The following is an 11,646-nucleotide window of genomic DNA, read 5'->3' as shown; positions in this document are numbered from 1 at the left end:
GCCATAGAGCCTGTGTCTACAAACGCTATTACTTGCCTGTTGTTAATTGTTATCATTACAGTTGGAGTTTCAAGCTTCCTCTTTATGCTAGCAATGTTCCTGTCATCAACTGAGCTCTAGAAGGAATAGCGCCTTTCCCTTTAGCTACCTCCATTTTACCTTTAGATTTTTCTTTTCTTAACGTGAAAGCATTTTCACCATGTCACGGGGTTTTTAAGATAAACGCAATATTAAAGGATAATTCTCAATAATACTGAACAGCAGGAACAAGAATTGTCTTGCTAAATCAAGCAATGATTACTTTATGTCGGCTTGCTTCGCCGATTCTCTCAGAACGAGAATTTATAAACTTTCTCAACAGTACACAGCAGAGACTAATTACTCACAATTGCTGTTTATTAGAACTGTTAGCCTCTGGAGAAAGTGACTTCACCCCTGACAATAAATAACTAATACTATTAATGATATCAGGTTCTTGCTGATGGGTTAACTCCTAGAAGGCACAATGGATTTTAAGCTTAATACAACAAGACTGGCCTAAGTACCAGTTATGAATAGCAAAGCGTTTATGCAAGCTAGGAGCTAATAGAGAAATAAGCTTAGTATGGAGAAATGAAACACGAGTTTACATTACATTAAGCTCGAGAAAAAGAACTGTTAAATTTATTGATTACAAAGGACTAAATTTAACATTACATTTAAAAGTGAATTCAAAATAAAGAGATCGCACTCACTCACTCACTCAAAAGCTAAATTCTTAAACCTAGGAAAACGAAAAGAAAATACTGGTCAAAGAGTGGACTAAGCGGTGACTGGGTGTCGTTACTGAGGAAGAACACTGCACTCGCTGTCTCTCGCCAATTACAGCTATGTGGAAATACGGCGACGGTGGGAACTAGGTGTTGTTGAGGAAGGACACTGCCACACACAACTTACTTCCGTGGCACTCAAATCTTGACTGACTAATTCTTGGGAAAGAAGGGAGTGCTGTGGCCACCTTTCTAACGGCTAGAATGAGCGAAACACGCCCAAAACAAATCGCTCGGCAGAAGACGATCACTTATGACAGTGAAAAATATATTTGAAAAGACTCCCGACCGAATGAGCAGTTAACTGAACGATAAACTGGGATTCCACTAGAGTTCGCGGTTTCCCACAAAAGCCAATGTCACTAGCTGACTCGTGACACACCACTCATTAGTCAGGCCTTTGGGGTATTTGGGTCATTACGTGGAGGGTTTGCTTTCTTCTGCCTTCCGGGGCAACCTGCATGTCCCCATCTTTGCCCCTGGGCCAAGCAACTGAAACAGCTTCTACATGGAGGTTTCCTTTTGCACTGAGAACGGAGGTGCTTACTACCATCCTGACACCATCCGCACAGTCAGACCTTGACCTCCGCCCTTTCTGAACTAGCTACCACTTTATTAACCTGTGCTCTCATAAAGCTTCTGCCACTTTCGAGTTCCGTCAGAAACTCCTCCGTCATGCCCTTATCTTTACAAATTTTAAGCCAAGCTCTAATTGCCTGTGAGACATTATCCAGAATTATCCCTTTCCACACTTTCCCCTCATTTGGGGGTTCTGCCATGGGGAATGCTGCACAGATGGCTCTATACGTCACCTTGAACTTAAAAACTCCCGGGATCATCCTCCAGAGAATAGGGCAAGTTACTCAATTCCTGAAAAGCCTGAACAGCATTTCGTGGTGTGTTAGACATTGCAACCAAAACCCTTTCGAAATCCTCAAATGTTCCACCATTAGGACATTTCTGGAGCTCTCCTTCAGCAAACATGTTAAGTTCCTCGTCCATTCTATTGAAAGCAATAACTTTACATAACTCATCATCATCTCCTCCCAACTGTCGTATAAATATCCGGATGGTGGTCTGTGCCTGAATGCCATGCAACTTATTAAGAGACAATTCCTTGATGTCACTACAGCTGAACGGCGATTTCCTATGACTTACAATAGAGTTAGGTCCAGCTGCAACAGACTGTTGTACCTGAGGATTATTTACCAATACTGTTGTCTTCCCTGGGGCTGAGGTAACAGGTGGCTTAAATGTTATATTAGTAACTTGGGCTGCACTATAGGTAGTAGCTGCCTGCGACATTGAATCCATTTTATTGGCCATAGCCATAACTAAGCTTTCTAGCTTCTTTGGTTCACATGGGCCTCAGCCTGCTCCTTAAGATGCTGTGCATGTATAATTGTCACATTTTGAGTAAGCTTTTGGATATCATTGTGCAGGGCATCTATTTCTGCTCCTACTGGGTCAACCTGGCTTGCTGCGAACACTTCCTGAACTTGGCCTGTGCCAGCCTCACCTTGACCTTCCTCACTACGATCATTTTCCCACCCAGCCATATTAGGGGTATTCATGATTATTTCTCCTATAATCAAATTACCTTTCACAATGAATGAAACTGCACTATCCCAACCGCTATGCCACCAGTGTAAGGGCCCTCCCTTCTTCTTCCTCTTCTATAAAAGTTTCAGTCTTAATTCTCCGCTCGTCACTCTCTCTTATCTCAGACTTCAGGGAATCCTCGATCGACCAAGGTTAGCCCTTATTATTAAAGTTCCACTTACTAATTAAAAAGGGTAATTGTGCAGTGCATGATCATTGTGAGATGGTAATTATAAAGGAAACTCAAATTAAGGACTTACATTACTTATTAATACTAGAATAGTACAGCATAAAAAATGAGAAAAATATACTAAGTACAACATCCACTTATCCTTAATATAGCACCATCCATGAATCATCCACTTATCACAGCACCATCAGTCATTCACTTACCCCTCCTTGCTTGGACCCGGTTCCCTAGGCTGCCCATGACCTAGAAACGATCCCTGACGACTCTGGGGGACCAAATCTCGGTAAATCTGCAACACTCGAACCCTCGAACCCGTTCATAAAATGGGTTCCTTTCTTTGTTCTCTTATAAAACTGGGGCCTTCATCCTCGTCACAAAAGACCCCCTTTAATATTTAAAAAAACAGACGCGGCCCACACAGCCAGTCTTCACCGCTCCCTAGACAAAGAGCCGCTCAAGGCCATCCCAGACCCAAAACAACCCAGTGTGTCTATAATGAGGGGTGGGTGCATGTGGGGCTCAAGGAAATTGACTAGTTGGCAACTTTTACCCAGGCCCGCCCTGGCCACGCCCCCTTACAACAACTTATCCTTACACGCACAGATATAAAATAATGGTAGCTTCCTGGGGAAAAAACCTGGCATAAAACTGATCCTGCAGTTATATTAGCAAAGACAATACCCAGTTTTGGAACCTGCAGTACCCTGGTAAGCTTAGAAAAAACAACCGAAACTAAGGGGGGGGGGAAACGTCCTAACTAATCCTCACTCCTTCATGCCTTACTGTAATAAATACGATGCTTAATCTGAAAGACTTTATCTTGTCAAACTTTGTGATAAGGAAGGCATAAGCAAAGGCATTATTGATAAGAACCTTGATTATATAAGAATTTAAACGACAGAACCAAATGCTGTTAATTACACAGTAACAAATCCGTGTTACTACACGGGGTGTCCAGCGAGTGTCATTAGCAACTGGTGATGAGTATTCAAGACATTCTAAGCCCCCCCCCCCCGCGAGAAAAAAAAAGTTCAATTAACATACGTTTTTTGCGATAGTTGTACACAACTGTTCTGTGTTGTTATTCATAGAAAATTGTCTGTCACGTAAACAAAGAAAACTTAAATATATTGGGACACTAATGCAATATTCTATATATATACATAATCTATTTTATACATAACATTAATGATAAAACTCGTTTGACAACCTGTATATTCAGTAGCCCATTCTGTGCACTAAAAACAAGTCTAGTCTGATGAAAATACTGCACATCCACAACTATGACAACAAAATCTAGAGAACTATCCAGTAGTGCTGAAACTAAGTATTATCATAATTGTAATGCTGGGTTGAATTAGGCTCGACTTCTCGTACCTATTCAACCCAACGCGGAGCGGGGTCCTCTTTCGAGACCGGAGCTAGTGCAATAAAGAGAGGTAGGACATAAAAACCTTCGGCAACACCATACACGTATATTACTACAGTCAGACACAGGACACTTCAGCAGACATTACATCACAATATAGAGCAATACAAAAACCTTATCTAAAATATTGTGTATCTCGCAGGATACTAGCTTTCTAGATACTAATGACAATACAACAAATCTTAGTATTAGGAGTGCAGTAAATACAGGTGCGCGCGGAGCGCGTGAGGAGGGAGGGGGGGGGGTTTGAGATCCACCAGGAGGAGGTAGGGGAGACACGGAGAGTGACTTAAAACGGCGAGGAGACAGTTATGGTAATATTGAAGGATGCCCGATATTAGCAAGGGAGTTTAGGTGTTTTCTGTTGGCGAAGATTCTTTGACAAATAACTCTGATTCTTACTTTGGCTTTAAGAGCGGGAGCGAGGAATGGAGAGAGTTTTTAGGAATAACGTGCGGAGGAGGGGAATATCGTTAATACTCGCCTTCCTTGATATTTTGGTGGCAATAGGTTTCTGTAGGCACAAACTTATTCATTACACATCTCCTAGGTATGATATGTAGACTCTCGCTTCACAACGCGTAACAAAGTCGGAATACTCGTAAATACTATTCCACCATATTACTTAGAGACTAGCCAATAGAACTCCAATAATATTTTAGTCTTTCTTCGGGTTCTAGAGATGTCTTTAGAAAGATTCGGGGTGACACTCGCACGTATTTTCACTTTAGGTCTCAACCCACATTCTCGTCCTTCAACTGGATATTGTGTTCTGATTTACCCCAATCACAGTGTATAGACTCAAACAGTGTGCTCATCTCTGGACCAAAATAAGGTCGGTTTCGCGCAGGTCATCTATGCTTGGTGGCCTTGACCCGTGACGTCAGCTGGGTCGCTGGCTTGCTCACAGGAGCAGGACAACAGTGTGTTTTTACCAGCCATTTGTGACGCGTAGCCTGCTTTATTTTATACATTTCATCAACTTCAAAAACTTTTCACGATGTGCAGTGTGTTTGGGTGTTCAGGGAAGACGTCTGATGGCATGTTTCTGAGACGCTTTCGCATGCCAAATGATATAATCAACAGGCAAAAGTGGATACATTTGTGTGGACGGAAGGACAAGGTTTCTCCCACTGGCCGTGTCTGTGAAAGGCATTTCAGCTGGCAACAGTATGCAAAAGATCTGCAAAGCAAGTTGCTGGGGACACCACCACCAATCAGAAGACTGCTAAAGTCTGGAGCAGTCCCTGATCAAAATCTGCCTAATAAACAAGGTATGCAGTGAGTGAATAGTTTTATGATGAAAAATAACTGACTACAGTAAGATTAATAATTGTAAGGGGATTTATGTTCAAGTATGAGCATCAGATGTTCATGTAAGATGCTTAAAGGATTTTCTTGTCCCTATGCAATGCATTATCACCAAAAACCCAAGGGTTGTGTGTAACAAGCTAAATAAATGAATGTGGACCCAGTCATGACAAACGTACCTCTAGGGCTTTATCAGTGCACCATAACTATATTTTCATTTAACATACAATTATTTATACAATTTCCATGATGAAATGGTGATAGGTTCATTGTAATATGAGTAAGTGGCTAGGTATAACGAAACAGTCTGTGAATGCAACGAAATATTAATAGCAGGTTCATTGTAATATGAGTAAGTGGCTAGGTATAACGAAACAGTCTGTGAATGCAACGAAATATTAATGCTACAGACCTATATATTTGACAATAATTCTTGTAATAATTTTAAATTAATTGACACCCGTGTAAATACCGACGGAAAAAAAAGAAATGTTAGAAAATTAGAGAGAGAGAGAGAGAGAGAGAGAGAGAGAGAGAGAGAGAGAGAGAGAGCGTATTCCCCTGAGACAAGCATGGTAAATACCCGCAGGTAAAACAGATGCAGCCTCTGTCTGTCTGTCTGTCTGTCTGTCTGTCTCTCTCTCTCTCTCTCTCTCTCTCTCTCTCACGCATGCATGCAAACATAGCTTTACACACACACACACACACACACACACACAAGATATGGAGACAGGATAACACGAGCTAAGCTCAATACCTGTATACTACAAATTGCTAAATACATACTGTACATACACACACACACACACACACACACACACACACACATATATATATATATATATATAGATAGATAGATAGATAGATAGAACTATAAGAGAGTGGGAGGAGGCGGAATGTCACCTGAGACCGTGAGAGAATCAGTTTCCAAGTGACGTAGACACTAAGAAAAGTAGGAGGAGCCATATTCTGGGGGCGGAGTAAGCTGCGTATGAGCACACTGTTTGAGGTCTCTACACTGTGACCCCAATGGAGATTACATAAAGTTACTGCACAATACTTATTCTAAGAGAAAAGGAGTCACACTTAACCTACTTCACGATTGTTACAGGGTCACTCGTATTTCCTCCTGGAGAGAAACACGGACACATCATCGGCGATCCGGTCGGACTGAGGGCGTCGTCAGGGCGGGGCGAGCCGAGAGGGCACGGGGCGACTCGCGAGGGCGTCCTCTCGCGTCCGGGGGTTTCCGGACTGGGCTCCGGCGTAAGGCCCTTGGGACTGGGGCCGAAGAGGTCTAGGAACCTCTGGGTCAGGTCCCGGCGTCGCGGGGGCGTGGTGAGGTCTCGCCCGGGTGTCCTAGGGCGGGCCGGAAGAGGCGACAGACTGCGGTCTCCCACGAGCAGGGGCGCCGTCAGGGGAGGACTGCGGCAGCGGCTGTCACGGGGGCCCGACAGGTGGGTCTGTTCAAAGGCCACGCGTAGGGAACAGAGGCCGGGGGAAACAGGGAGGTCTCTCCGAGATATTCCAGAGCGAGACCCCTGGAGTTCAACCTCCGGTTGTGGAGACGTCCCTCTCCTCACTATGCCCTGGGAGCGACCATCGATCGTCTCTACCGGAGTGCTGAGGGAGCGACCGTCGATCGTCTCTACCTGAGCTTTGGGAGAGCGACCATTGATCGTCTCTGCCTGGATTTTGGGGGAGCGACCATAGATCGTCTCTACCTGGTTTTTAGGGGAGCGACCATTGATCGTCTCTACCTGGGTTTTGGGGGAGCGACCATGGATCGTCTCTACCTGGGTTTTGGGGGAGCGACCGTTGATCGTCTCTACCCGAGTTTTAGGGGAGCGACCGTTGATCGTCTCGACCGGAGGGCTAAGGGAGCGACCATTGATCGTCTCTACCTGAGCTTTAGGGGAGCGACCGTTGATCGTCTCTACCTGGGTTTTGGGGGAGCGACCATTGATCGTCTCTACCCGGATTTTATGGGAGCGACCATTGATCGTCTCTACCGGAGGACCAAGGGAGCGACCATTGATCGTCTCTACCTGGGTGTTACGGGAGCGACCATTGATCGTCTCTACCGGAGGGCCAAGGGAGCGACCATTGATCGTCTCTACCTGGGTGTTATGGGAGCGACCATTGATCGTCTCTACCGGGGTTTTATGGGAGCGACCATAGATCGTCTCTACCGGAGGGCCAAGGGAGCGACCATTGATCGTCTCTACCTGGGTGTTACGGGAGCGACCATTGATCGTCTCTACCGGGGTTTTATGGGAGCGACCATAGATCGTCTCTACCGGGTTTTTATGGGAGTGACCATAGATCGTCTCTACCGGGGTTTTATGGGAGCAACCATAGATTGTCTCTACCTTTTCACTATCAGAGCGACCATAGATCGTTTCTACCTGAGAGGCGCTGCCTGGAGTATTGTTTCTGACTCCACCCCTAGCTAACTCGGTGATTCCGCCACGCGAAGGTAGTGTCTTTCGCCTACGGTGGCGGCGGCGTGGTGGTTGAATGTCACAGGGGCGCACGGCCTGGGCTGACATGCGTCGTTGTTGCCCGGAATGGTGGTGGCTGGTGGTGGCTACCCCGTGGGGTCCGAGTGGGGGTGTCGGCATTCTCGTGGATGAACTCCGTTGTTTCTGGTTCGCCTCATTGTCGGGGATACTATGGTATTCTCTGGAATATTCCGGAGTACCGTATGTGTGTCTGTTAAAGCCACGCATTTCACCACCGTGTTCTTGAAAAAAGTCACGTCCCTGTGGCTGGAGGTGGAACGCTAGAGTGTTGGAGGTGGTGTAAACGGGCTGGAGGTGTCGGAGTGTGTTCTGCCAGGCAACAGTGTAAGAATTTTCCTCCTGTGCTTGGTCATAGGTGAGGAAGAGGGCTGAGGGGGCGGTGGTCGACTGGAGGATATTTAACAGGTGGTGTGGCCCGCGGAGTCGGTGGTTCTTGGTAAGGGTAGGGGCCCATACGGCCCGCTTAATTCTCATGTCGCTTGGTGTGGCTGTCGGTGTGGTTGGAGGTTGAATGCTGGATAGAGTGGGTGAAGGCCGGGTTTTGTGTCGCGGTAATGCGGCGTTGAGTCTCTGGGGAGTACAGGTAGGAGGGATTTGGGCCTGATGTAGCTTGACGGTGTGTGTGTATCGGGTGGGTGGGCATGAGAGTCGGCCGGAGGGGGTGGTGGTGGTGGTTCTGAGGGTGGGTGTGGGTGGGGAAGCAGGCGTGCATGGTGGGCGGGGTCGGTTAGCGGGGGCAGTCGCGCACGTTGGGGACGCGGAAGGTGAGAACATCAGAGTGGGCGTGCGTAGGTGTGGAGGGGAGAGGGCGGTGGTAGTGGGTTGTCCTGCGGGGGTGGCGGGGTGGGCAGGGCACGTGGGCTTGGGTGGAAAGGGTGAGGCGGCGGAGGGAAGGGGTGAGGGTGAGCGAGGCGTGGCGGGTGAGATGTCAGGTGTGGTGCAGGGGGTGGTGGAGGCGGTGGAGGCTGAGGTGGTAGGGGAGGTGGAGGGGGATGGCGAGGAGGAACCATCGCACTCGTAGGTGGAAGTGGCAGGCGGTGCGGGAGCAGGGGGGGGGTTGGGGTTGTGAGGTCGGTAGTGGTGGTGAGGTGGCAGGAGAGTTGGCTTGGAGGGTAGGTGGCGAGGAGGGAGTGCGATCTTGTGGTGCCATCTCGGTGTTTGGTGGTGGAGTGGTCTGGGCGGTAGCAGGGCTCTGTGCTAGTGGTGTGGGGTGGGCGGTGGGTACGAAGCTAGGGGATGGTGCGGGGGTGGGGGCGATGGCGGACGGTGTGCGGTGCTGAACCCGTGGTGGCCTGGCAGGGGCTGTGGAGTGGGATGTGGCAGGTGGGGTGTGCCGTCGGAGCCGAGGAAAGGTGGGGTGAAGTGTAGGGGGAGAGAGAGACGGTGGTGGTGGGGAGATGTGGTCTCGCAGGGTTGTTTGAATGCTCGGGGATGAGGAGGAGGGTGTGATAGGGAAGGTGAATGAGTTAACCTTGTGGGCGGGGAAAGCGAACGGTGGTGAAGTGATGGCAGTGGGTGGCGCGGGGTGGGAAGTGGAAGGCAGTAGACGGGGGGAGGTGGTTTTAGGAAGTAGGTTAGGGGAAGATGTGGAGAGGGTCCTAGGAGGCCTGTGAAGAGGGAGGCCGGTTTTGTGTTGCGGGAGTATAGTGGTGTGTGGGGTGGGAAGGTTAGAACTAGGGGCAGGAATAGGGGAAGGTAGAACAGAAGAGATAGTGAGAGGGGGGGAAAAGGAAAGATAACGTTCTCCCCTGTCGTAGACTGGGGGAGAGGTGAGGTGGCCCCTGCCATTATGGTGGGATGCGGGGGCAGGGGGGCGCTTTTTGTTTTTCCCTTTTTGTTTTTTCTTCCCCTGGGGCTTAGGGGAATTTGCGTATGGTGGGGAGGTTTGTAAGCGCCCTTGTGTCATTTGGCTGCACTGGGTAGCTTCTAGCTGCTCACGGATGTCGTGGATCGGACATCCGTGGTAGCACGGAGAAAATTCCCACGGGTTGATGGTGATGAGGTCAATGGGGAATTGATTTATTTCGCCGATGCGTTGAGGGGTGGCATGGATGGCTAAAAGGCGCCTCATTAAACTGATATCTCTATCCATGTCTCCTGTTGGATCATGGATAGTGAAGTGTTGTCTTACAACACTTGGGAGTACTCGGAGCAGAGTATTAAACGTGTGTTGATCCCGGGTTTCTTCATCTGCCTCCAGGTAGGCAGCAGTAACCAGGCGTCTTGCCTGCAACAGGGTATTATCTAAATCCCCGTCATAAGTACAGCTATCCAATTTGGATAGAGCCACCACTTTCCCTAGTGATGGGGTGATGGCTTGGACCGCGAACTTCGTAAAGTTCTGCCAGGTGAGTTCTGGGACAATTTTCGGCGCAATATTCGCTGCGGCTTTACCCAGTAGTGGTAGTGTGACTGCAATTTTTTGTTGGTCATTATCGAAGCCAATATCTAGTAAGGGTTTAACTATTGCAAGATATGTGTGTATGTCATACTGGTCAGGGTCAAACTTGGGTAACTGAATGTGCGGTTTAGTTGCCATTTTCCCAAATATTTCCTGTTTACCTCTATTCTACGCTCGGATCTAGAACCACCGCTGGCCACCAGTGTAATGCAGGGTTGAATTAGGCTCGACTCCTCGTACCTATTCAACCCAACGCGGAGCAGGGTCCTCTTTCGAGACCGGAGCTAGTGCAATAAAGAGAGGTAGGACATAAAAACCTTCGGCAACACCATACACGTATATTACTACAGTCAGACACAGGACACTTCAGCAGACATTACATCACAATATAGAGCAATACAAAAACCTTATCTAAAATATTGTGTATCTCGCAGGATACTAGCTTTCTAGATACTAATGACAATACAACAAATCTTAGTACTAAGAGTGCAGTAAATACAGGTGCGCGCGGAGCGCGTGAGGAGGGAGGGGGGGGTTGTGATCCACCAGGAGGAGGTAGGGGAGACACGGAGAGTGACTTAAAACGGCGAGGAGACAGTTATGGTAATATTGAAGGATGCCCGATATTAGCAAGGGAGTTTAGGTGTTTTCTGTTGGCGAAGATTCTTTGACAAATAACTCTGATTCTTACTTTGGCTTTAAGAGCGGGAGCGAGGAATGGAGGGAGTTTTTAGGAATAGCGTGCGGAGGAGGGGAATATCGTTAATACTCGCCTTCCTTGATATTTTGGTGGAAATAGGTTTCTGTAGGCACAAACTTATTCATTACACATCTCCTAGGTATGATATGTAGACTCTCGCTTCACAACGCGTAACAAAGTCGGAATACTCGTAAATACTATTCCACCATATTACTTAGAGACTAGCCAATAGAACTCCAATAATATTTTAGTCTTTCTTCGGGTCCTAGAGATATGTCTTTAGAAAGATTCGGGGTGACACTCGCACGTATTTTCACTTTAGGTCTCAACCCACATTCTCGTCCTTCAACTGGATATTGTGTTCTGATTTACCCCAATGGAGATTACATAAAGTTACTGCACAATACTTATTCTAAGAGAAAAGGAGTCACACTTAACCTACTTCACGATTGTTACAGGGTCACTCGTATTTCCTCCTGGAGAGAAACACGGACACATCATCGGCGATCCGGTCGGACTGAGGGCGTTGTCAGGGCGGGGCGAGCCGAGAGGGCACGGGGCGACTCGCGAGGGCGTCCTCTTGCGTCCGGGGGTTTCCGGACTGGGCTCCGGCGTAAGGCCCTTGGGACTGGGGCCGAAGAGGTCTATGAACCTCTGGGTCAGGTCCCGGCGTCGCGGG

This window comes from Coenobita brevimanus, chromosome 4 (assembly GCF_032717465.1).
Source record: "Coenobita brevimanus isolate Jiangsu-jjx chromosome 4, ASM3271746v2, whole genome shotgun sequence".
NCBI classification, from domain to species: Eukaryota; Metazoa; Arthropoda; class Malacostraca; order Decapoda; family Coenobitidae; genus Coenobita; species Coenobita brevimanus.
This window is presented reverse-complemented; position numbering follows the sequence as displayed.